At 49.5% G+C, this 27,362-nt stretch overlaps 1 protein-coding gene across 1 annotated transcript in view; it reads right to left on the reverse strand.

Moving 5' to 3' along the window:
• The window catches only part of MIPOL1 (mirror-image polydactyly 1), a 1,528,730-nt gene that overhangs the window by 497,957 nt on the left and 1,003,411 nt on the right, over positions 1 to 27,362 (reverse strand). The window lies entirely within an intron of this gene.

The raw sequence follows: 27,362 nt of genomic DNA on the forward strand, positions 1-27,362 counted from the left end.
ATACCAAACAACCTGAAAATAAAAGAAAGACAATGGCCACGCCGAAGGGAGAGTAACAGTTGCAGTTGTAGCAGAAGCAGACAGAGTGACAGCAGACAGGGAACCGGAGACCTGAGTGAGACACAGGCACCCCGGGACAGAAGGCAGTGGCCGATGCAAAAACCGGCAATTGAAGGGCGCAAAGACTAAGAAGGCCCAAAACGGGCAAAATTAGGAAAGTCCAAGGAGGATTTCGCCGCTTGGTGCACACGAAGAGAGCAGGACCATAATGCGAGACAGCAGGAAAGCAGCCTCCAGGACATTGGGGAAATCCGATTGGCACGAGCAGCACTCTGGGTAAGGGGGAGCCGGTGAGGGGAGATAGAGGTACACAGCCCTGGGTTACAGGCACTCACAATGGGACAGACTGTGAGGGCAGAAACCCAAATGGGAGTAAACCCACCTCAAGGGCATTTAGAATAGCCCCCCCCCTTTCTGTGCTTTACCATAATCAGAGACACCCAAATCAGGGTAACCAGATCCAGGGATCACAATAATGGAGAGGGAGGAAACACCCTTCAACCTCGGGCCAAGAAGGTAGTTTGTGGAACCTCTCCCATCATCAAGCAGTATACCCACAGTGACTGGCCTGTTAAGAAAGGAATAAAACCAGGTGATTGTCCCCACCTGGGATAAGGTTAAGACCAGGGCAAAAGTAGTGCCCCGCCCCCCCCGGCAAGCGGGATAAGACCAGGGGAAGGAAGTGGGTACAATGTCCTTTCATCGTGGGATGTTTTTTCACTCGGTTTTTTACTGTGAATTTTCTATCGAAAAAAACCCATCTAATATTTTGGGGGAAGGGGGGTAAATGGGATATATGGGATGTGGGTTTTTGGTCATAGATATAAACTGAAAGGGAATGGTGGTTTGGGGGGGGGGGAACCCCCCTAAAAAATAAATGTAAAAAAAATGTGATGGGTTTTTTCGATAAAAAATTTGCAGTAAAAATCCTGCGAAAAAACATTCCACAATGAAATGACATGGAACCGGGGAGTGTTCCCTCTGAAAAGAACAAAAGACCAGGGGAAGGCGAGTGTTCCCCTTGGCATAACCAGATGGAGTAGGAGTGAGAGGGAATATTTCACACATAGTGAGTTCGGCAGTTCCCGGCCACTTCAGGACGACCAGGCAGGAGAATGGGAAGACCGGCTGGGGCTGATGTCCATGTTCCTGATTAAAAGACACCAATAATTAATACTTGCTTGGGTAACTTGGCAACTCGATATAGAGGGAAGGCACAGTACCTTTTGATAGACACGCTGGTGACTATCGTGAACCAGCTTCCTGATCTAAGAGCTAGTGATACATTGGAGAATAAAGAGAAGTGTTAATCAACAATGCCACCCTTGTGTCCAGAACGTTCTTTTGCCTCACACTGTTTAGGAAAGGGAGGTAAGGGAAGATGGGTTACTGGAGCCGAAGGTGGAAATGGCAGGCTTTAGATGTATTGTTCATGTGGTGAGATAGAGTTAGGTCTGGGTCCATAGTGCAGCCAAGGTTTTTTTTTTAGTGCTGGTGGTCATGAGGGCTGAGGGGGGCGAGTAAGGGTGGCCAGGGAGTCAGAAGGGGGAATAGAGCAGATTTTCCACAAACCATGCTCTGTTTACCTGGGTTCAGAAGGAGGCGGTTAGTCTTCATCCAGCGGTCCCTGTGAGTGAGACATGCTGCTAGGTCAGAGCTGGGGTAGGAGGTCGATTTAGGAATTTGCAGGATGATTTGTTTGTCATCCCCATAGTTGTAGCAAGTGAGGTTGTGTGAGTGGATGATCCTGGGGTGGGGGTTCTGGTAAATGTTGAAGAGAAGGGGAGAGAGGCATGCGCCTTGGGGTACTCCCGTGTATCCAGGGGTGGTGGGTAGTACTGGGGGAGCAGCAAAGAGGAACGGGTGGAGATGGGCGAATTGTTGTCTATTAGAGAGGAATGAGGCGATCCAGAGGGGAGCTGAATTGCGCATTCCTAAGGAGAGTGCAGTCTGTCAAGGAGGATCATGTGTTTGATGGTGTCAAACGCTGCCGAGAGGTCAAGAAGAAGAAGAGCTGCGCATCCTTCGGAGTCTGCTGTCACTTTGAGGTCATCCCAGATAGAGATCAGCGTGGTTTTGGTTCTGTGGCGCGAACGGGAGCCTGATTACGCAGGGTCTAGGAGATTGTTAGATTTCACAAAGCCATTGAGCAGTGAGAAGGCAGTGCGGTCCATGAGTTTTGCCAGACATCTGATGTTGGATATTGGCCTGTAGTTCGTTGGTAGAAGAGGGTTGTGGGATGCTTTTTTAAGCAGAGGTTTGACATGTGCGGTTTTGAAGGAGTCTGGGAAGTTGCCGAAGGTGAGGGAGTTATCCTGCACAGGTGTAGGTGAAGATTTCTTTGAGGAGAGAGGTGGAAGAAGGGCTGAGCAGGAGGGTCGGCTGGGTATAGCAGTTTCACACACTCCTCTCTCGAGATAGAACTGAAGGAGCAGAAAGAAGCATTATCCGGGGGGGGGTTGGGTCTGGTAGAGCAGGTGTACGGTGGGTGGATAGGAGGGCGAGTTTGGCGTTGATGGTGGCCATCCTGTTTAGGGCTGTTTTGTGGAAGTGATCAGACAGGGAATTGCAGAGTGTTTGTGAGGAGGGAGCCAGGTGCAGGGGGGTTCAGGAATTCAATGATGATCTTGTGGAGGTCCCTGCTGCCATTATGACAGTTATCCTTATATTGTAATATGCTTTTTTGGATCTCTGATTCGTAGTTTATGTGGTGGTGGGGCAGTACTGATTGGCTTTGCTTGGTTCTGGAAGCTTGCCATTCACGCTTAAGGGTGCTGTCATGTGTTTTTATAGTCTTCAGAAAGGGGGTGAACCATTTGGGGGGTAGGCCCTATGCGGGAGGGAGCGGGCATGGAGGGGATAGGGGAATGAGGGAGTTGTTTAGCCAGGAGTCAAAGAGTACTATGGGTAAGGGTCTGGCAGTGGTTGGAAGAGATGGAAGGGTGCTCAGTAGCACCTTGGTGTCAATAAATATACAATGTTAGATATACATATCAATTGCTCCAGGTAAATAGAGAAGGAAAACAGAAAATCACCTACCTGGGCAGAATGGACGAAGAGAAATGTCCTATGGCCCGGTGGGTACCTGGAATGGATCTCGCTGACTCTCCCTGAAGATATTAGGAATTCCCCTGAAAACCCCTCCGGAGTCCTGCTCAAAGGCTTGATCCCCGAGAGGTGCCCAGGGAAACCCTCACGGGGGAAAAAACCCTGTGGAGAGCTGCTTGAGAGCGTTGTATCACCGGGATGTTCCAACGCGGGCTGAAAATTCACCTTCAGAGTTTGGGAGCTCCTTAGCGATTGATATTAAGTTCTAATGAGGAATACAAAGTAGATTAGAATATAATTTCCTTTGTCTATCAGAGGTCAGATCCCCTTAGAAACTTTAGTTCTAATTCTTACCCCCAATTAGTAGAAAGGGAGAAATCGATGTGGAGGAAGGGCGAGATAGCCTGGAGTTCCCAGAAGTACTGAATTGCTGGGCAGTTCGTAAACAAAGGTAGTCTCCTGGAGACTGCTCAAAGAAGTTCGGCAGTGGACCTGGGATGTTGAGGTAGGTATCCGTGCTCGTGGAGGGCGAGGATCTGTATTCCTGAACCAAAGAGAAACTGAGCTGGAACCGCGCTCCAAAGGGGCGTGGTTAAAGTCGTCCAAAGTCTGACAAGTATTTTCCCGTGTTTTTGTAGCGGTGAAGCGCTTGTATACTCCTAAGAGAGTAGCAACGCACTGGACTCCTGGAGGATCCTGTTGATAAGCTGCTTGGGAGGATGTGACATCAGAGCGCTGCAATGTGTTCTGGGAAAGAACATCTAGACTGTTGCGTGTGCTATAATCGCCAGACACGGCGGCCATGTTGAAGTGCCTCCCGGGAAACGGATCTGCCGAACAGAACATGACACTTGGACAGGTCCGATAGTACCGTGACCCGGCTCCAACACGTGAACTGAGATGTAAGGGTAGTGAATGGCTTTGGGTGTGGCGGTGGTATCAGGAAGGAGAAAGGTATGGCAGAGTGGTCTGTCCAGATGAGGGATTGTGGGGGTGTAGATGAGGTCAGAAAAGCTAAAGATGGGGTTGATGGTGTGGCCAGCAGTGTGTATTGGCTCTCTGATATGCTGGGTACGGTTGAGTGCCTCGAGGCTGTCGACCAGTGGTAGAGTCATGACATTTTGTTGGGGAGGTTGAGATGTTAAAGTCTCCCAGAAGGGTGAGTGCCAGGTGGCTAACTAGAATGGCTGCTAGTGCATCGCATAGGCTGTTAGCGAAGTGATTGTCGTAGTTCAGAGGCCTGTAGACGAATAGGAAGCTGTGTGAGTAAGAGAAAGAATTTAACTGCGAGGGATTCGCAGTTAGCTGTGCATGGTTGTGTTTCAGTGGCAGTGATAAAGATGTGAGGTTTGTGCAGGATGGCTATACCGCCTCCTCTGGAAGGTCTGTTGTGGGTGATGAGTGAGTAGTCAGGTGGGAAAGCTTCATGAGCGATAGTTTGAGGTTGTCGAGAACCAAGTTTCGGTGATGAAGATAAGATCAGGGTTCTCGGAGGTTAGGAAATCAGAGATGCTGGGTTTGCTCTTGAATACTGAGCGGGCATTGAAGAGGAGGCAGGTGACTTTGCCGGAGGTGAAGGCAGCCGTGTTTAGCTGGGGACTGTGGTTGGCCCGGCCGGGCTGAGATGTTTGGGGTCATCGGAGGGAGGGTGTTGGTGGTGGTGAGAAGGTTGATTGGGGAGCCCAGTATAATAGGACGGACGGTGGTGGTCAGGAGGGGGGAGGATCCTGTATTTGGTGCATTGAGGGCCGTGGGTAGCTTGGGACAGGGAAGAGAGGTAGCAGGTCTTTGACTCATTGGTGGCATGGGATGGGTGGTTCAGCTGGTGGAGAAAGGCGCAGATTGTAGAGAGGGAGTGGTGGGTAGTACAGAGGAGTTTGGCTAGGTGTTATGGGATGGTGCAAGGGGGCTGGAAAAGGGGGGAGGAAATGGTTTGGAGGAGAGGGAAGGGGGGACTGTGTACAGAGAGGGGATGGGGCAGTGGTGGTAGCGGAGACATGGTAGTGAGTATTGGAGAGGGGAAGTCGATTGAGAGGTGTAGGGCAGGTGAGGCGTGCAAAGGTGAGGGTGAGGGTCGTCGTCTACCTCAGGGTTGTGTGTGTTTGGATGCTGAGAGGGTGGAGGTCTGCAGAAAAGGGGGTAGAGGTGATGGTTCCGGAAAGGGTAAGACACCCCACACTCAGCGAAGGGAAAGGGCTTGCCGGGATAGGCCAAATGGGGGTGGTCGGTGTGGTGGTGGTAAGCAGGTGGGCAATGCTTGCCGAGGGAGGTGGAGTAGGGGCGAGGGACGTGAAGGTAGCACCGGACAGCGGAGGAGTTGATAGCTGTCATAGCGCCTCCAGGATTCTACTGGGATGGTTGTTGTGGGAGTGGTGGGATAGATCGAGATTGTGTGCGGAGGGGGTGTCAGTTTGGAGGCTGTTGGGGGAGAGAAAAGGCAATTAAGTTGAGGAGAGACTCCCCTAGTGTGTGAGATGAGCTGGAGCCAATGTCTGGAGGTCTGGGTTTTGTAGCTGACAGGGACAGGGACGGGGGGTGGCGAGAGAGGTGCAGGGTGTGTTTTTGAAGGAGAGTACAAGAGGAAAAAGGGGCAACAGCTATCTGGGAGAGAGGCACATGCATATCCAGTTACCAGATGCAATAGTAGAAACCCAGAGTGAGCAGGAAGGTTGCCCTCCTTGGAGAGAACGTCAAGGAGGAGAGGAACATAACCTGCATTGCATGTGGCTAAGCAGTTCTTGGAACAAACGGCACCAAGGAGTATTGCATCCTTGTGGAAGAAGTTGTGAATGTTACTATTTTTAAAAATCAAAGACTTGAAGTAACCTACATTGTGGAGTATTTGTAGTAGTAGTAGAAGATTCATCCTGGCAAGAGAGTATACCAGGCGATGGTTTATTTGTGGTAGTCCTGGCAGGTTAGTGAGCCAAGAAAAAAACATTGAAGTACTCCATTGTGATGGAAGGTTGCGGTGGAAGGAAAGTAGTACCAATGTTACTGTGTTGAATGAACTGTGCTGAAATCATCCTGACGAAAACCTTGTTGCGTAGAATGAAGAACCACACAGTACAGTACTTGCAGTGGTTTTAGCAGATTCATCCTGGCAGGAGAGTACACCAGGATACAGATTGTTAGAGGTAGTCCTGGAAGGTTAGTGAAAACCAGGAAAAGACATTGAAGTACTCTATTGTGGTGTACAGTTGTGGCAGAAAGAATGTGTCAACGTCACCCATGTGCTTGATGAACTGAACAGAAACCATCCTGACAAAAACATTGTATATAACGAAGTAGTATGTATTGGTTGTGTTTCCCAAGAGAAGAGTAACCACTTATTGGTTGTGTTTCCCAAGAGAAGAGAAATCACATTGAACTATTCACTGGATGTATGATGAACGTTAGGGCTTCTAAAACAATCACAATGCAAAGCAATACTATCCAGGAGTAAAGGAACATTTTTGTTGCAAACAGAACTTGGCTATTGGGAGAGACTTTGTGTGTTACCTTTTGAACTTGTACACTCACTGCTGGAATGAACATTATTCATTGAACTTTCATTTGGAAATGCTGCCTTAATCCTGGGGAAGGGGGATCCCACCATGGATGCAAGAATATTTGGTTCTTAATATTGCTCTGTTGAACTTGAGCAGCTATCCGAATACTTGAATTACTTGTGTTGTATGTACAAGTGTGAGGGACAGATATCCTTGCATGTTAGAGTGTTTTCTTTTAGCTTTAGTTTCGTAGCAGGAAAACCCACGTTAGGTTCCCGAAAGCAAGGCGTTTATCACACTGTTTTCATTTAATAAAATTGCTTCTTGTGAAAAGCCTTTACCAAGTTGTCATTCTCGCATTTCTGACACATGATAAAAGTCATTTATAACGCGCCTGTACACAAGTGTTTCTAGGCGCGAAAAGACAAGGGAGGGAAGACAGAGGGAGGACAAGACAAACAATCTTACTAGGCTTTGTGATTCAGATTGTGCAAGTGCGAGAACAAGAAGTGCAAGAGGAAAGGGAGGGGGGAGTGCAAGGGGGAGGGAAAAACAGGCCAGCAATGCTCGGAGTAAGTGCAGCCAGGGCAGCGCGGCTCTGGGTAGTGCAAGGAGAACAAGGCACTGTGGAGTTACAGTCACAGGCCCTAAGTGCGTGGTAGGCCCAGAGGCAGTGCAAGATGACTGATCAAGAAAGAGCCTTGCACGCAGGGAGTCTCTGAGGGTAGCCAAGCAACCAGTCAGTACAGCAGAAAGGTAAGTTTGGTAGGTCAGCAGGGGAGGGAGAGTTGTAGGTCACACCACAGAAATTGAGAAAAGGCTCCAACCAACCATTGGAGGCCTAACAGCCCGCTGTGCAAGAGTCATACCCCGATGAAAAGGAACAGCAGTCCATCAGGCAGCAATTGTTAATTATGTCACCGAAAAAGTCCTAGGAAATATCTGGAAGCCAAGTAGGGAAAATGTGAAAAATGACTACTTCGCCCATGAGTGATAGATGAGTGCCGTTGGACTCAAAACGATGAGTATGAGTTCTACTAGATGTGTTTGCAGGGCAGTTAAGCACTTGCTGGGATACTGGACGTAATTCTATCATCGCGACTGCCGACGCGGGCCTTGCTACTGGGGAGTGTGTGCTTCATGACACCAGTGGGGTTTTACACCAATGAATGATGTCAGAGTCATCGGTGAGGACTAATACTGGAAGGCACTCCTAATGGAAATGCCCCAGGGATTGGCTGACGACAGAAGCTATGCCTCACCTGGCAGTGTAGAGGCCGAGTGGCACTGCCAGGATGGCCTCCCTAGGGCAAGAGTGAATCTGGAGCCGGATCCTGCTAAGGGCAGAACCAAGGGGAGTGTGGGAACAGAAGCACCCTGTCCATGGGCGGCGGAAAGCGGGACATGCCCACCCTGGCACGCAGTGTCTCCGCAGGGCAGGGCACGCCAATAAATCACATTAAAAGCCACCACACACCACACAGGGAACTTTCTAAGCTGAGATCCTGTTAAGCCGAATGGCAACCCGCCCCCATGTCAGCAAGCCACAGCTATTAGGCCCGCAGCCAGGACTTCTTTTATTCGCTGTTTGTTTGCTCAAAAGCTCTGCTGTGACTTCTTGCTGCACCCACCTTCCTCACCGAAGCACCTGCTGACTGCAGCATGATGCCAAGGTGCTGTCTTGCAGACTGTGCCCTGGGAACCGGGCAGGAGAGGGCCTGGGTGGGATCTGAGGCCTACCTCCTTATGCAAACTACAACAGAGCGTCGCAAGGCCGAGGGCCAAGTAGGTACTTCAGGGCTCCCTCTAAATGTGGACGAATGAGCGTGACAAAGTGGGGTGCCAGTGAGAAATCAAACCCGCCTCTGCTCTGACCCAATAAGAACACAGGTTCCACATTTCGTAAAGTTTCATGAAAGGTCTTAAGTAAAAGAAACAGATGTTGAGGAAAGGTTTGATTAGGGTTTCCATTGCCCCGCAAATGACATGCTTTCAGAACAGGCATATCTTGTCCACTTTGATTATTTGTGACTCTCGGCATACTACACCTAACCTTGCACTGGTTCAGGGCTGTCAGAAAATGTGGTGAGGCCCGGGGCAAAACATTTGGTGAGGCCCCCTTACAATTATTTGCACTTGGCCAGCGGCGGCACATCCACAAACAGGAGACTCGAGAAATCTACCCTTGAGTTTGTGTGCAGGATCCCAAACATGGTTTATTACTACAACCCCAAATCAACTACAGCAAAGTTAGATTTCTCTACTGAAGAAAGGTTTATGCCGGACTAACTTTTGTATCATATGAATAAATATATATAGGATGGCATGAGCTCTCCACTGTGCAACCTCCAACTCTCTGAGGGTCAGTCACTTTTCCAAGCAAAGAGTTGAGGGCAGAACTCTTTCTTCGGCTGGGGCCTCCCTCTGGAAACAGCCTCCCGGCCTCGCTGAAACTTGAGGAGAACCATCTCTGGTTCCGGAAGCACCTTAAGACCTGTTTATTTGCTTCTGCCTTCTCTCTTCCTCTCCCTTGCTGATCACAGGCCTGATCCATGCACTGGTCACCTGGTCAAGCTCTGAATTCGGGCCTAGGTCCCTGCCTGTCCTGTTGCAATCCTGCACTGCCTCTTGGCTCCCCTGCACTTGTGGTCTGTATCTGTAACCCTACAGTCCCCGCTCTAGCTCTTATTCTCCACCCGTTGGCTGCACTTATGAGTACCCACACTTGCCACCCGTTGGCTGCACTCTTGTTTCTCCTTTGTTACTGCACTTCTGCATCCGACCCCACCCTCGGCACTTCTCCCCTCCCCCTTCCTTGCTCTTGCGCGATCTGAATGACACAAGGCCTAGTAAGATCTGTGTTTTGTCCTACTCTTTTGTTTCTCCCTCCTTGCCTTGTCGTGCCTAGAAACAATTGTGTACAGGCACGTTATAAATGCCACATCATATCATTAAGGAGCACCCTGCCCTGTGTGCACATTAAAACACACATCATACACAGAGACACATGATGTAGGGTGGAGGTTGGTACATTTCTGAACTTAAGAGGCTTAAATGTTTGTGCCAATTAGGCAGGATCAACAGAGCACAGTGAGGGAGCCCAAACCAAACAAGGGTTGCTTGAGGGGGGTTCTCACTCCCAAGAAAATGTTTGAAACATTGGGTTAAAAGTATGCATTTTACAGCACTTTCTTTACAAAATTGTGTAGAAATCCATACAGTTTGCAATTGGTTTTGTATGGAAGCACATGGAAATTCCCAATAGTTGCAAATCACACATTGTGCTTAGGAATATTTTCCAATACATTTCATGCCGCCCTTCCACGCGGGATATGCTAGTATAAAAGTATATTCATGCTGGTTGTTCTAATTATGTTGAAGCAGGCTGCATCAATATATGCCATTATTACCATGTACGGACTCCCAGCCAGTAAAAATGCCATGCCGCAGAAAGTATATCCAGGCTGACTGTGTACCATAAGTGTTATTACTGGCTAGATTGGCCTACATTCAATGTGGGCCAATTTAGCCAAGTAGTATGTTTGCTTTAACCTTGATGCATAGTCCTGTGCATCAAGGGTAAAGCAAAAAGAGCACTGGCAATGCTAACAGTTTGGGTGTTCGTGTCGGCATGGGAAAGGCACTTCTGTATTGGTATTAGCTGGCCATTGATAGTGCCAGTGCAAAATGGTTTGAGTACCTCAGCAGCTAATAGCAGTGCCTGGTAAATACCTAATACCTATACACAAGCCAAAACTGTTGGCTTTGCCAATGCTTATTTTTAAAAGAACTTCAGCAAAAGACACGCAGGGTGTTTTTAAATTGAGTGGCCAAAGGCAGACCTGATTAAGACATATTTATTACACCACTTATGTGTTTACAACTCCAATGAAGTCATGAACTCTCAGAAGACTCCTTTGAGGAAACACTTGCAGGCACATTGAGGGCAAAGTTTGATGGCAAGGCATGTTTAAAGCTAGCTCAAAGAGTTCCAGTGAGGAGGTGTTTTGGGTGGAGAGGGCAGGTACTGGGTGAGAATTGCCATAGGGATTAGCATGGCCATGAGAAGTCATTTCACTGTTAGCACCTGCATTCATATCCATACATTTGTAGGTAATTGAAATTGTGATGTGGGGTTAGCACTTGCATGCTAGGGGGGTGATTAGAAGGGAAGTGGTGACATGAGACATCTCATTCTCACAGCAGTCCTCAAGTGTGACGTTTCAGAAATGAAGGCAAGAGGTAGCTGCTTGTAACATTGAAGCTTCACCAGAATAGTCTCATTCGAAATGTGGAAAGATGTTAGGTGCCCTCACACAAGAAGTTTGCCCCTTCCTCACAGCCTCTGACGTTAGCGCCTCTTCCAAGATTGGAAGTGTTAGTCCCCTTTCCCCCCTGACATTTTAGCCTAGGTGCACCTCTGATGCCATGAACCCACCCCGTAATGAAGTGGCCCCCAGGGCGGCTACATTTAGTCGTGGTGCTGAACACACACTCACAAAAAACACTTTCACCCATGTATTCATCCACCAGTTACACAACTCCATACATGTATACATAAAACCAAACACAGCTTTGACACAAACACCAACATGCACGCATGCATTCATACATACACATATACATACCAATTTAAATACACATATACACTTTTGATTTAAAATAAAAACACTTACCTTACCTCCATGCACCCTTAAAAAGCATCCACACAGCCGGCAGGTAGACATGCTGCCTGACAAGAGAGAACTCCTCTCCTATCAGTCAGCGTCATCACGCTGACAACATGAACACACTGGCTGACAAGAGCGAACTCCTCTCCCATCAGTCAGCGTGGTCATGCTGACAACATGAACACACTAGCTGACAAGAGAGAACTCCTCTCCCATCAGTCAGGGTGGTCACGCTGAGCAACGTGAACACACTGACTGACAGGAGAGGAGTCCTCTCTTGTCATTCAGCATGCCTACGTTGTCAGCTGAATAATGGGAGTCAGCAGAGCTAACTTCTGAGCCCTGCTGTCTCCCATTATTTTGCTGTTTGTTGCGGAGCCAAAAGGCTTCGCAACAAAAAGCAAAATCATTGCAGGGGCAGCAAGCAGACAGCACAGTCCCCTGAGTGAATAATGGACACGGGAGACTGTGCTGCCTTCCACTTAGGCGAGGGGGCCGCGAGGCCCCCTGCAAGTGCGAGGTCCGGTGCAGTTTTCCCCCCCTGAACTCCCCTCATGACGGCCCTACACTGGTGCACACCAGACTGCAGCAACCTCATCAGCCAGCCCAGTGCGAAATATACACACTAACAAATATACTACTGATGCAAGAATCACTCCAAATCAAAGAGACGGTTCGAGGGGTTTTATTTGTCCATTTGTGGGGTGTAGGGCCATCTATTTCCCTCTTGTCGTGTTATGACCCTCCTCTCTAACCCAGGCTTCCGTAATTCCGGGTTAGTGCTATCAAATGTCATCCCCTATGGTCTAAAAGCATGCTTGTGCTACAGACAATGAACTAAACTCCCTCTGGGACTTCCTAACAGTCCCTTCTCTAGCCAGGCATCTAATGGGGTTTGGGCTGGTGCCGCTACTTTAATGCTTCCCAGAGGGTGGGAGGAGAGGTATCATGCAGGCTTGCACCCCCCCACCACACACCTCGAGAGGTATTGACCATTCAGATACAAACCTACTCGAATGTCTAATCGAACCTGAGCACAACACATTCATACAAACTGGCAGGAAACTTCCCCAATATCTGAAATGCAAACGGGATGTGCTAAGGAGCCGAAGGTCCACGGTTGGGATAGTATGCCAACCAATCAGGGGGTTTGGGAGCAACCTAACATACAATGTTGTAGGAGCCAATCCACTGTCATTTTGTCCACTATAATCAGTACTGTGTGCATTTAGAGGTAGTTAAAGGCGTGCCCTATGGACAAGGAGTAGCCAATGAAGCACTAATCCTTGTATGTTCTATAAGTAGACATGTTCCCTTCTCCCTTCATGGGTTTTGTATTTTGCCACGTAGAATGACGTCACAGATAATGTATATTGAGGTATAATATCTCCATGTAATCAAACTTGGGTGTGAGTGTCCAAGCATCAGTCCGATGTCTGCCAGTTGACCCTGCTTTATTAAACTGAGAATAAAGTTTGCCACATGCTTGAGTCTGTCAGGTTATTTGGTTTGTGACCATTATTGTAATTCCACCTAGCACAAAAGACGCTTTAAGGTGCTACAGCACACAGGCATGTCCCTTTAATGAGAGTCAGGCAGGGCTGAATATTCATCCACACCTACAGACTGTCAAGGGGCTGCAGGTGTATAAATGGAGCCCAACCCAGTGGGAGGGGGATCGACAGGAGCAGGACCAGGAAGTTGGTGCAGGCAGCTGGAGGCCGGACTGCATACTGTGGGAGTGGGGACTCCCAGGAGCAGACTAGGAAAGTTGAAGTGAGCCGTGCAGGAAGGCTACCCTGTTCCTTTCCATGCAAAAGGCTCATTCCCCTGGGTTGGAGGACCACCCCAGGAGTGTCTATGGGGCAGGAACTGGAGCCCTGACACATAAGAAAGAAGGCTGTGTGATCCGTGCTGCAGCACAAGCATTCAAAGTGACTAGCGAGTTTCTAATACTTGAGGAACCCGGTGCGCGTGTGTGAACTGAAGTGTTTTCTGAAATATATTGTTTCAGAGTGGTCGTGTGAAGCCTGAAACATGTTTTTGAAGGTCTGATAAGTGAGTTCATCAATTAAAGGGAAACAAACAACTATATCATTAACAATACAATGAAGGGAAATACTTTGCATTGGAGTGGTCACATGGGGCAAAAATCACGTTTTCGAAAGTCTCTAAACACCAAACTATTCAATTAAGGTATAACAAACAGTTACACTTGCTCAATATTAAATAAAAGGGAATATCTTGCATCAGATGGTCGCATGTGGCAAGAAACATGTTTTTCTAAGGTCTCTGCACGTTGAACGATGCATTTAAAGTGAAATGAACAATTATTGAACACTGAACTGAATTAAGACTTTGTTGTTAAACAGAACTAAGACTTTACCACTAAACAGAACTAAACAGATGAAATATAAGGGAGGAAAGAAAGTTTGAATCAATATAAACCATCATACATTGAAGTGCACAAATGAATATAACTCACTGTATGCTGCAATAGGAAAGGATGTGAAAAGAACAGGCACATAAAGGATACGGAATCCTTATTCTCAGTGACATGTTCAACCCGTGGGAACGCTATAAAATGATCTGAACTATACATTTGAAAACAAAGTCCAACTATAAAATAGAAATCAAGGACCTTTTTGTGTTTCCTTTGGAATTGTGACATTTGGAACTTGGGGAAGGGAACCCCGGGTCCTGACTAGAAGGCTTTCATTTCAAGGTCATTTAAATTGTGTGATTTGGAACTTGGGGAACGGAAACAGACTCCTAACTTTGGGGAAGGGAGGCCTGAAGAGACTTTTACATTCTATTTCTCAGAAAGGGAATTTTGAGAGTTTACTTTGTTGAACTATTTTATACTTGGGGAAGGGGGCTGAAAGGGAGCTGCAAGCTGGAAGAAGCTCAAGACTTTGTGCTGAACACGGTTTTCTTTTCGATTGCTGACAGCCCTATACATTGTATGGTTATAGTTCTGAGGGCAAGCATAGGTTTTGGACACAGAGATTCCTAAATTGAACTCTTTGACTCAGACTTTGCTCTTTCATTTAGTTAGGGAAATACCACCTTAGCATAGGGCAAGTTAGGCCTTTCTCCATCCTGACATTTAAGTTAATAAAGTTGATTATTTTGAAGCTGGTATCTATTGTCTGTGTCCTCCTTCACGGTGCCTTCACACCCAGATCAAGTACATAGTCCTACAAGCCTCCTCCCTGTCTGCACTCCTCTTCAACCTATACGTTGAATCCCTTGGATAGACCCTTAGCAAACACATCCATTTCCACCAATACACAGGCGACACACACATCTACTTCCAAATATCATCCCCCTCACAACTCCACATCCTCAAAAGCCATCTCTAATCCATCACCACCTGGGTGGACACCCACTTCCTCAAACAAATCTCATCCCCCTCACAGCTCCACATCCTCAAAAGCCATCTCTAATCCATCACCACCTGGGTGGACACCCACTTCCTCAAGCTCAACCCGTAAAAAAGGAATATCTCCTCATCTGCCCTGCCCCAGAAACAAATCCAAACGCTTGCTCTCGATTCAAGAACTTTCCATGGACAACTCAGACATAACCCTCTCCACATCTGCCAAATCCCTCGGCTTCACCATCAAACCCCAACTTTCCTTCACACGCCACATTACAACTACACCTCCTACATAAAATCAGACCTATATGATGGCTTCTGCACCGCAGTCCACGCACTAGGTTTCTCCAAGCTGGACTACGGCAATGCTCTCCTCATTGGACTCCCTAGGATCACCCTTGTCCCCCTGCAAGCCATACAGAACACAGCAGCCAGACTCATCCTCCAGCTACCCAATCATTCACACATCACCCTCAGACTCATCAAGCTTCACTGGCTCCCCACACCCCAGAGAATTGCCTCAAAGGACTCAACATTGATTGCAAAGCCATCCACCTCAAAACTCCCTCTTAGCTTCACAACAAACTCAACCCCATCACCCACACTAACACCAGACAAGTAAGCTAGCTTCTCATACACATGCATCTCTGCAAACTGACATGCACACAAAACAAGCATTCACTCACTGGGGTCCCAGGGCATGGAACACCCTATCCTCACATGCACACTCCACCCTCCATCACCTCTTCCACAAAGAGCCTCAAAACATCCCCGTATCCCCACACAAAGCCCCGGCCTCCACCTCCCCTGCTATCACTTGTCTACCAAATCCTTCTAGCCTACCCTGAAAACATTTTGTAACTTCTGTTTCACTTCCCACCTTCTCAACCTTTGAACCTTGTAAGGCTCTCCGAGACCCTCTGGAAAGGCTCAGCACTGAATAGAAATTGTGATAAAAGAATACATACTCGCTTAACATGTGTGTCGTTGCTCAGTCATAGAACATGGGCCTGGGGCAGGGGACAGAACCCTCTCTGTTTCCCAAACACAAATGGCATTGGTCTCAGTCTTTTGGGAATGGCTTCCATGTTCACGAGTTAAAGCATTGATGAGAGAGGTAATCCCACTACTAAAATAGCCATGCCCAAGAACAAATTAATGATGGATGTGACGATTCAACAGAGATTGTCATTTCTCCCAAGGGGGAGCCACCCCCTTTGGATGGTCCTGCTACGCTTAACACCCCCTAAGGTACAGGGCAAGCGGGATCCCTCTGCAGGAGGGTAGAGAATCCAAAAAGGGTAGGTTAGCCCCAAGCACTAACACCTTTGTAGGGTATCTAAGGGTTGGATTTTGCAAAGCCGTGTACACCATTTACTAATGGGCAGAGACAAGTGAACCAGCCCATTGAAAGAACAGCCAATAATGGAGGCTGAGCAGGCACAGTGGAGCTTAATAAGCCAAAAATTCCGAAGGAGCTGTGCCCTGAGAGAGGGGAAAAATGCCAGTGTTGGGGTGGAGTGCAGGGGCAGGATGACGATTTAGCACCAGGAGAGTGCAATGAGAGGCACCGGATGGCTGGCCAGAGCAGCCCGGAGAGGCCAAGATTGAGTCGTAGAAGGCCGACACGGCACCCAGCGGATAAGTCGCACAAGTGACTCCATGCAGGCCAAGTGGCGAAGGACAGAGTCGAATCCCGGGAGACCATCACACAAAGAACTGTCGATCTTGAACTTGAACTGTGGGTAAACGTCTTTATGAACAAGGGACACGGTTGGGGTTAGAAGCCAGCATCCATCCCTTCTTTCTTTTGGAAGATAGGAAAAGTGTTTAGGTTGGAGTAGGATTCAAGACATCCCGGCGAGCACCCTTCGGACCTTCTGTTACAGAATGGGGCTGGAGCTTGTAGATTTAGGGAAAGATTAGGTGAACTTGATAAAAATTAGACCCTTAATACAAAGCCTTGGTGCCCGAGTCCTGATTCTGACTTATCACATGGCAAAGACCCTATGTCCCACAGCGTGGGAATGGACGCTCCTTGCTATGCAAAAGTCGTACTTCTCTGCGGTCCTGCTTAGGTGCTTGGAAGCTGCCATGGCGGGTCTGTCAAAGCCAGGAACATGCTACTATATCATGTCTGAGTCAGGAGGGTCTTTGTTGTCACAGAAACGAAATGCACAGCGCGATACGCCATCTCGTATCGCTGTGGGGGTTTAAATGGAGGAATACACTGAACGCTGGCACTTCTAATTGAGGTTATTAGGCCTGCGGTACTCCTTGCACTTTGCTATCCTGTTACCTCGTTGATTGACCCCAGCTCTTGTCCCTGACTCTGCTCTTCGGAAATTCTATTGCAGTACCGAGTTTGTCTGTTTCAACACGTTTACGAACCCTGCGTCCATGTTGCCTGTTGCTAGAACCTTTTGCTTTTGTTCAACAGATTGAAATTGGATTGCCCGTTGAGATTGGTGTTGTTGCTGAAACCTGTTTGGTTGATACTGTAACCCGCATGGTCTTGTTAACCTTGGAATCACTTAGGTTAGTTTTGTTGGGCTATGATTTTGCATGGACTTCGATGGATGCTATGCAGTAACTACGCAAAACGTATGCCTCAAGGAGTCGCTACCGCGTCCTAGTTTTGCCCTGTGGCAAGTCCATAGTAATTGACACTAAAATCCTTACGGCTCGCTTCTAGGTCCTTCCATCATCATCCACGCTTACTGGTCCTCTCTTCGAGTTACCTGGGTAAGGCTCCTTGACTTAACCATCACCGACCAAAGTCTGTTCAGGACTTCACAAGTTAGTGTTCTTCGTATCTTACATAGAACAACGATTTCCAAAGCGAGTGCTAATCACGTCTGTCTTCTTTCCCCACCTGGTGGTACCACGGCAATGCCTGTACCACAGACACAGACAAGGCGGTGTTTCTTAGGAAAGGTCGCCCACGATTGAGGCGACCCTCTCATTGAGGGTTTATTTCAAACCCAGACCGGAATACCCCACGTCCACAGGACAGTAAGGCTCACCAAATGAACTACCTCCTACCTTGTAAGTATTAACACCCTAGAACAAATTGATGGCGGCCAGGAAGATGCTGACGGAGTAATAAATGTCTCAAAACATCAAGACATTGACAGGAAAGTGTGCACTGGCACCATGTCTGCTCAAACAAGCTTGCCACCAATGGAACCCTCGCCATGCAATATCAACTCCATAGATACCAGCCTCGCAGGTAAGCTGTAGGGTAACCTCTCCTCTTCTCCTGCCAGGATCAACCACACACCCCGGAGTCATCGGGATTATACAGAGGGCAGCATCAGCAGTGTGAGAAGAGGGGGTGGTCAGGAGAGTGAGGTGGGAAGTGAGAGAGGAGATGGAATTGGAAATGCGAATAGCTGAGGGCAGAGAGGGCTCAGAAAAGTACAAGCGCCAGAAGCTGGTGAATCAGGGTTGGGAGAGGTCAGAGGTGTGCAGAGCGTGTCTGGTGTGTGATAAACTGGGTCGGGAAAGTGAGGTGAGAATCCAAAAGTGTAATGCGTGGCATGCTTCGGATGTGTCAAGGTTTGCCCAGCCAGGGTCCCATGGACAGATCATTTTCTGAGTCACACATGTCCTACAAATGCACCAGAAAAGTATAAGACATCAGCCTTAGGGTCTTCTGTGTTGTTTTGTAAAACTCATGTTCAAAGGTTGTGGAACTTCTATAGGGTCAAACATGATAAACGGAGTGTGAGGAGGAAGGACTTGGGAGAGAGGTGAGAGTGGAGGAGGGTGGGTTTCAGGGGGAGGATGCACGGCATTGGAAACCAAGTCCGATTTTGCCTCCACCCATCAGGCCAGGTCTGCTGTGGGAGAGCAGGTCCGGCTGCACTCCCAGAACCAGTGTGAAGGCTGTGGCAACCAGAGAGAGGTTCTCTGCGGTCGCAAAGGCAGCGACACAGGAGCAGACCTCAGCGGGACAGTACCCTGCCTCCCTTCCCAATTTATCTTCAGTCTAGCACCTCGTCCCAGCCCAGAGCCCAAGCCCCGAAGGCCATACCATCTGGCAACCAAGAACCCAGTCTGCAGCAAAAGAGTGAGAAGTGACGGCCGGTCATCAGATCAATCAGCTGGGACGGCCACTTCATGGAACTAGAAGCCTCAATTGTCTGGCCACAATGAGGACAAGGGGCGTACAGGTTCAGGGAAGGGAGACCCACCAAATAGGTCCATGGGGTTTGAGCCACCAATATTTCATATGGCTGGAACGAGAAAGGATCAAGATGTGTACTGTTAGGGAGATACAGTGCTTAGTGAACACTCCTTTAGTGTGGTCTGAAGCTTCCTTGCCTGTAGCTCAGGCTTCTGCTACCTTTAGCTCTCCACGTGTTTTATACTACAACTCCCATCGACCCCTGCCAGCATGGGCAATGCTGAGAAATCGCAGGGAGTTTACTGATGCAGAGTAGAATCAAGAGGAGGTCGCAGACACGAAGGTGTTACGGGTATTATGGGACAAACTAAGTACATGCAACTCAAACCTTGGTCTAGAAGAGGATGGTTTCTCTTCTAAATCCCGAGCCCACCCTGCACCCCCAGGGGATAGTCAATCCACAGTCACTCACAGTCCTGGGGTGTTTAAGTGCCCCCACACTTCTTTCTGTTCTCCTTGCTCGATGAGCCAGTCTTCCGGTCCTCTATTTCAGGAAGCCCTCTTGGGCCTCTGGGCCTACATGCCGGAATGCAAGGCCCGCACAATGGTGGATGCTGCGGCAGCATCGTGCTTGATGGAACCCCAGAGCTTCCAGAAGGTTCACCTCCAATTTCTAAGCACCTTTCCGTCTCGGGCCCCCAGATTTATTTACGAAAGCCATGTCCTTCCCCTTTTTCCTTGATTGTTATCAAAGACCTCCTGTCTAAGGGAACCTCTCCAGCACTCTGTCCATTTCCCTTCCATCTGTGGTGCCTCCTGCGCCACTGCAGTGCCTCGTCACGTGCTGGCGACTCCACCGCCCCACGATCACCACTTCGCAGCACTTTTGAAGGTAGAGGCCATGCCCTTCTTCATATCGCTGGGAGTAGCTGGATTGCCAGTTTCCTGTGTGGATTGCTCTGCGGTCGCAGGTTTGATGCGCAGTCCCTTTGAAGGTAGAGGCCATGCCCTCCTTCATATCGCTGGGAGTAGCTGGATTGCCAGTTTCCTGTGTGGATTGCTCCATGGTCGCAGGTTTGATTCGCAGCACTTTTGAAGGTAGAGGCCATGCCCTTCTTCATATCGCTGGGAGTAGCTGGATTGCCAGTTTCCTGTGTGGATTGCTCTGCGGTCGCAGGTTTGATTCGCAGCACTTTTGAAGGTAGAGGCCATGCCCTTCTTCATATCGCTGGGAGTAGCTGGATTGCCAGTTTCCTGTGTGGATTGCTCTGCGGTCGCAGGTTTGATTCGCAGCACTTTTGAAGGTAGAGGCCATGCCCTTCTTCATGTCGCTGGGAGTAGCTGGATTGCCAGTTTCCTGTGTGGATTGCTCTGCGGTCGCAGGTTTGATTCGCAGCACTTTTGAAGGTAGAGGCCATGCCCTCCTTCATATCGCTGGGAGTAGCTGGATTGCCAGTTTCCTGTGTGGATTGCTCTGCGGTCGCAGGTTTGATTCGCAGCACTTTTGAAGGTAGAGGCCATGCCCTTCTTCATATCGCTGGGAGTAGCTGGATTGCCAGTTTCCTGTGTGGATTGCTCCATGGTCGCAGGTTTGATGCGCAGCACTTTTGAAGGTAGAGGCCATGCCCTCCTTCATATCGCTGGGAGTAGCTGGATTGCCAGTTTCCTGTGTGGATTGCTCTGCGGTCGCAGGTTTGATTCGCAGCACTTTTGAAGATAGAATCCATGCCCTCCTTCATATCGCTTGGAGTAGCTGGATTGCCAGTTTCCTGTGTGGATTGCTCCATGGTCGCAGGTTTGATTCGCAGTCCTTTTGAAGGTAGAGGCCATGCCCTCCTTCATATCGCTGGGAGTAGCTGGATTGCCAGTTTCCTGTGTGGATTGCTCTGCGGTCGCAGGTTTGATTCGCAGCACTTTTGAAGGTAGAGGCCATGCCCTTCTTCATATCGCTGGGAGTAGCTGGATTGCCAGTTTCCTGTGTGGATTGCTCCATGGTCGCAGGTTTGATTCGCAGCACTTTTGAAGGTAGAGGCCATGCCCTCCTTCATATCGCTGGGAGTAGCTGGATTGCCAGTTTCCTGTGTGGATTGCTCTGCGGTCGCAGGTTTGATTCGCAGCACTTTTGAAGGTAGAGGCCATGCCCTCCTTCATATCGCTGGGAGTAGCTGGATTGCCAGTTTCCTGTGTGGATTGCTCCATGGTCGCAGGTTTGATTCGCAGTCCTTTTGAAGGTAGAGGCCATGCCCTCCTTCATATCGCTGGGAGTAGCTGGATTGCCAGTTTCCTGTGTGGATTGCTCCATGGTCGCAGGTTTGATTCGCAGTCCTTTTGAAGGTTGAGGCCATGCCCTCCTTCATATCGCTGGGAGTAGCTGGATTGCCAGTTTCCTGTGTGGATTGCTCTGCGGTCGCAGGTTTGATTCGCAGCACTTTTGAAGGTAGAGGCCATGCCCTCCTTCATATCGCTGGGAGTAGCTGGATTGCCAGTTTCCTGTGTGGATTGCTCCATGGTCGCAGGTTTGATTCGCAGCACTTTTGAAGGTAGAGGCCATGCCCTCCTTCATATCGCTGGGAGTAGCTGGATTGCCAGTTTCCTGTGTGGATTGCTCTGCGGTCGCAGGTTTGATTCGCAGCACTTTTGAAGGTAGAGGCCATGCCCTTCTTCATATCGCTGGGAGTAGCTGGATTGCCAGTTTCCTGTGTGGATTGCTCCATGGTCGCAGGTTTGATTCGCAGTCCTTTTGAAGGTAGAGGCCATGCCCTCCTTCATATCGCTGGGAGTAGCTGGATTGCCAGTTTCCTGTGTGGATTGCTCTGCGGTCGCAGGTTTGATTCGCAGCACTTTTGAAGGTAGAGGCCATGCCCTTCTTCATATCGCTGGGAGTAGCTGGATTGCCAGTTTCCTGTGTGGATTGCTCCATGGTCGCAGGTTTGATTCGCAGTCCTTTTGAAGGTAGAGGCCATGCCCTCCTTCATATCGCTGGGAGTAGCTGGATTGCCAGTTTCCTGTGTGGATTGCTCTGCGGTCGCAGGTTTGATTCGCAGCACTTTTGAAGGTAGAATCCATGCCCTTCTTCATATCGCTGGGAGTAGCTGGATTGCCAGTTTCCTGTGTGGATTGCTCTGCGGTCGCAGGTTTGATTAGCAGCACTTTTGAAGGTAGAATCCATGCCCTTCTTCATATCGCTGGGAGTAGCTGGATTGCCAGTTTCCTGTGTGGATTGCTCCGCGGTCGCAGGTTTGATTCGCAGCCCTTTTGAAGGTAGAATCCATAACCTTCTTCATATCGCTGGGAGTAGCAGGATTGCTAGTTTCCTGTGTGGATTGCTCCGTGGTCCTGCGGTTCCCCGCCAGCTCTCTCCCGGTGGATCTTCTCACTCTCTTTTCTACCTCCAAGACTTCTTGGTGAGGTAGTCCTACGCGGCAAACAGAAAGAAAAAGGCCAGCAGTGTGCGCAAAAGGTATGGGGCAAGACAAGGTGGAACTCCGTTCGCTCAACCAGGCACACGTAGACGGGACAGAGACTAGGGTCTTCCCAAATCCCAGACCCCACCTCTGGGGCAGGATTGACAATGGTAAAAACTCTGGTAGGCCCCTTGCCCCAGGTTGAGAGGGGTCCCCATCCCTCTTGACGGGGTTAGGTCCCTGACCCTTTCACACTAAACTCTTGCTAAAGTTCTTTCTGATGGATGCTCCTCCTACAAATTCCTCTTCCCCGATATCCTATCTCCAGCGCCAGCTGAATGTAGAAATGTTTTGCCACCAGGGGGTGCAGCACGGCTCTGCAGCTGCTCTCTCCTTTACGCACACCAAGCCGGATGTGACACCAGGGCCAGAATATATGGCGTCTCCTTGACCCATGGCCTCAGTGCTGCTTCTTCCCTAATTCTCAGCCACTGAGTTACCGTAGATAAGATGCAGTGAGGGGCCGGTTGGGAGGGAGATGAGGAATCTGTGGGAGGAGCATCCACAAAATAGAACATTAGCAAGAAGTAAGCATTTAGTTCTTCAAATAGATTCTCTCTTCCCACAGATTCCACAGATAGACTCTCATAGGAGTACATAAACCCTGAAAAGGGAGGCGAGCGAGAAGACACCACCTAAACCAGAAAACTCCAGAGGACTGCTCGGCCACAGCGAGCGCCCTGTTCTGAAAGATAATCCAAGCAGTAATGTTTGGCAAATGTGTGCGCCGAGGCCCACGTGGCGGCATTATATATGTTTGAGAAAGTGACCCTCTGCCCCCTGTACAGGCCAAAGGTGGCAGCAATACTTTGGGTTGAATAAGTCTTGGAGTGCGCAGGCACCCTTCGCAGGCAGATCGTAACATTCTGAGATGCATAGGGTGATCCCCCTTGAACAGGGATGTATAGTCACAGCCCTGCAGTCACAAGCACCAGCATACCCCACAATGACCTTGTCATCGTCCCCGACATCCTCCACCGAGACACACAGTATCCGAGGGCTCGCACAGGGTTCGGTGGATGAATCATTCCCCCCTCTCAGCAGAGCGAGGCAGCGGGAAGATGGATCTTAAAGAGATGCAATTCTGACACAACATTGTGCAGGAAGGACAGCTTTGCACCCTTCCTGCCCACTTTCGCATTGGAAAACACCAAGTAGGCAGGTTTAACAGACAATGCCTGGCTCTCACTCACACGTGATGGGGGTCCCAAATCTCTGAGGTTCCCTCATGTGCCATGCCTATTATTAGTGATGCCACCCTCTGTCACAAAATACCTCCCAGCATGTTCTGACCAGTGTTCTCTCGTTCCCATTGCAGAACTCCAACTTCCAGAGTACACATGGGGGTCACTGGAAAAACATAGACCGGAGCCAGGAGGACAGAATCGAGAACAGCCAGGAGATGGACTTCGAATTTCCCTGCTAAACAGAAATAAGACATCACCCAACCTGACAACCACCCCAGGCAGACCCCAGGTAAATGGGGGCCGGTACAAAACGAACTGGGAGCAAGGAGAGGCTGCAGGGGGGGCAAGGAGAGCGGAGAACCCCTCCCCAAACCAAACTAGCAACAAAACTGTGATGCTGGAAATGCATTGGAGGGACAGGGCCTCCATATCCTTGTCCTTTACTGCTTTTTATCGTGTTTTCTGTCTTGTTTTCCGCGCAGGAGTCCTGGCGGTGTAGCTCTCACTTTTGGTTTGGTGAACAGACCCATGGGATACCCTTATGGCACCCATGGGTAGGGGTGCAACTCTGTGCCCCTAGTTATGTTTTTTGGGCACCTGTGTGTGACCCACAGAGCAGGGTACGGACTGGCCTAGGCCCCGTCATTGGAATCAGTAGATTCCTGATTGAGACAAAATGGCCCCCAGGGCCTCTTGCCTTCCATCGCCTGTTACCTTGATCTTCCCGAAGTCCCGTGAAGCCCTGCCTCTGTCCCTTCCCCCTGACTGGCTGTTGGGTGGAAGTTCCATATATGGTAGTGTGGAGAAGTGCCGACCAGACTGGCTGGAGCCTTCTCAACGACCATATGTTGTGGGTACGCCTATGGGTGGGACCTGGGTGGATAGAGTGTGTGACGAATACGCATTCTATGTTATGGCTGTCTAGTATCTGGTGGTTGACACAATGATTGAGACAGTCCTGCCCGAAACCGGTATGAATGCAGTGTGGAGTGCTGAATGGCTGGGTACTTGTCCCAATACACATAACTTGTTGTGAGTGTCTGGAGAGAGGTGAATGGCCTGAATGCACTGTGTGCCTGATTGGCTGCCTGACTGCATGAATGTCCTCTGTCGTGTTTGGATGCTCGAGTATGACCCAGCGGAATTAATGGGAGATCATCAGTATATCTGGGGACCTCTCACTGCTAGGAATCGTGTTCAGAAGCTGAAGCCCACTACGACGAGTAACTGGAGTAACTGAAGCTTGACCTTGAAGCCCTGCTGGACGAGAAGAATTGCTGTTGCTCTCCTTCACAATCTGAAAGCTGCTGTGTCTCCAAGGACTGACCCAGAGAGGACCTGGTAAGGCGCCCTCTTCCCGAGCTACGAGGGACCATCGTGCACCAGCTGATCTTTGCCAAAGATCCCTGGTAGACAGACCTTCGACAGGCTGCAGACCCGATACGGGGACTGCTGCGGAACGCCAAGGAGAAGCGCCCGGACTATTGTCTGCCACTGTCGACGACCGCCGTCGCCGACCGGAGCCTCCGTGCTCCCGTTTGCCTAAGAACTTCATTTGATCCAAGGACGCTCTCGTCCGCATCGTCGCCGCTGTATCCTGCTGGAGAAGGCCAGACCGTTGATGCGCCGAGGAGCGTCCGCCGGTGGGTTTCCCACCACCCAAAGACCTGTCATGATGCCTACCCCCGGGGAACCAGACCAGGTCCAGCAACCCCGGAAGCAGGCATCACGTTATTTTGAGCGAGCCCAAAAACCCCTGCTAGGGGCTGTTTGGGTGCGGTCCTGGCGCCTATGGCGCCAGGCTCATATGAAGAGTCAGTCCTGGCGTCATAGGCGCCAGGCTCATAGAGAGGAACTTACCTGATGCAGACCATGCTGCAGAGCTCCAAGCCAAATGAGGCTTGGAAGGGACTATTTTACCTAGGGACTATTTTTTACTCGGGTGGGGCTGGGGAGGAATACTTACCTGGGACTACTTTGGAGGCTATTTAAACCACGCCCGAAGAGCAGCACACGCTTCGCGTTATTCTGCATCCAGCAGCGTAACGCTCACCGTGTCTGCAAGCCTGCATCCAGTCTTCTGCCACGCCCGCCTCGAGTCTGCAGCTCCTAGAAAAAGGGAGGAACAGAAGGAGAAGAGGTTAGAATAAGAACAAAACCTTCGATCCTTACCTGAATTCCGGATCCACCGCGCCTTCGAGCTGGAAGAAGAAGCATTTTACGCGCGCCGCCTCGCCTGCTGCAGCGCCGTGCTGAACTCACCGGCCTTCGCATCATCCTCACGATCCACCGCATCCTTCTGCACGTTCCCGCCGCATTCTGGCACCTAAGGTGAACACAAGAACAGCAAAGGTGAGCCAAGGGAATAAACAGAGGCAATAGTAACTACCTCCATAGACTTACCGGATTACCGCCGGGGGTACTATTCCTCTTCACGGGTCGGCGCAGTCTCCATTGCATCCTCACCATACCCCGGGCCCCTAGGGGGAACAAAAGGACAACAAGGTGAGACAAACGGACAAACAAGGGGAACTCTTCTCACCGCAAGAGACTTACCTAATTTTACCGCCGGCGGCATTATTCCCCGAACTTCATATTTTCTCACCACACCCGAATAAGGGAGCAAGCAATGGGTTACATTCTGGCCTAATTTTATTGAACTGTGTAGGATAAGCCAAATCCTTACCTGAACTTCGTCAGCTACCACGAGGAACTCTTCGCTGGGGTCAAGCTGTAAACTGCAAGGAATCGGACAAGAGTGAAAGTCAGACATGTGAACTCTTACGAACTACATACTTTTCGGAGTCAATATTGTTCTGGAACTCACCAATTCCTTCGAGCCAGTGAAGCAACTGGTTATCAACGCGCCCCTGCGCTCAATGCAGGATGGGGAGCTCATCTTTTCAAACCATCAGGTGAGACTATAAGAGGGGACATCAAAGGTGATCAGTGGGGAGAACAGCGGGAGTGGGGGGGGGGGTTAACGCTCAACTCCACGGGTGGTTAATTCCCCTTCTCCATTTGCAGAAGAATATTCCTACGGGCCAAGCAAACGAAGCTAGGTGGGCCAGTCCAGTCCGTCATCTCGGCCCTACGCGTCACATTGGTGGAGACCGCAGCTGTCCAGTCCAGATTGACGCCTCTGTGGGAGCCAGGTGAGTGTAACAAGACCACAGAGACGCTGTCAACTCGACTCCCTTGCTGGGCCACAGTTCTTCAAACTCTTTGCGGTCCAGAACTATCGACACCGAGGTGCCCCGCATGCCTCTTCCTTGCAGGACGTTGACGCTTCCCCATCAACGAGCACCGCTAGGAAAGAAGCGTCCACTTCACCGTCGTAGTTCAACCTGTTCTCCGTCGAACATTCAACGACCTGTGACTCCTGCCTTAAAGGGAGGGCACTCAAGAAGGGCTATCAATTCCCGACGAGGAATGCTACAATGCTAGGTACTTTGGGGTTGCAGAACTATTGGGAAGTCTCTGGTGAACAATATATGGACTGGGCTTGTATCTTTCTTCTACAGGTTGCCCAGGTGGGGGGATCTCCACACAGAACTGTGTATAGTGGTACGGGGCCTGTATTCTGCCAATTGTTCAACCATCTTGCTTTCCTTCCTCTCCCTACTGTTGGTTTCCTCTTTATTTGATCTGTGTGCCATTTTAACTGTACAGTTGATGCACTTTAAAGAGATCTAATAGTAATTGTGGTACCACGTAAAGCTGTATATTTGCCATTATAGATAACCGAGTACAAAGTGCGTTATCGTGATATTGTATATAACAATGAATATTAATTATATAAAGACTGTGTTGTAACCAATACAGTGTGCGGACATTCCTTTGTGGGTGCTTGGGGACTACACTGTACTTAAGAACCAGCCTGCATCACCTCCTGAGAAGCTAGGCCTTGATTGCTCGTCCATTGCTA

Source organism: Ambystoma mexicanum, chromosome 14 (genome assembly GCF_040938575.1).
Source record: "Ambystoma mexicanum isolate Mex_15411 chromosome 14, UKY_AmexF1_1, whole genome shotgun sequence".
Taxonomy (NCBI): Eukaryota; Metazoa; Chordata; class Amphibia; order Caudata; family Ambystomatidae; genus Ambystoma; species Ambystoma mexicanum.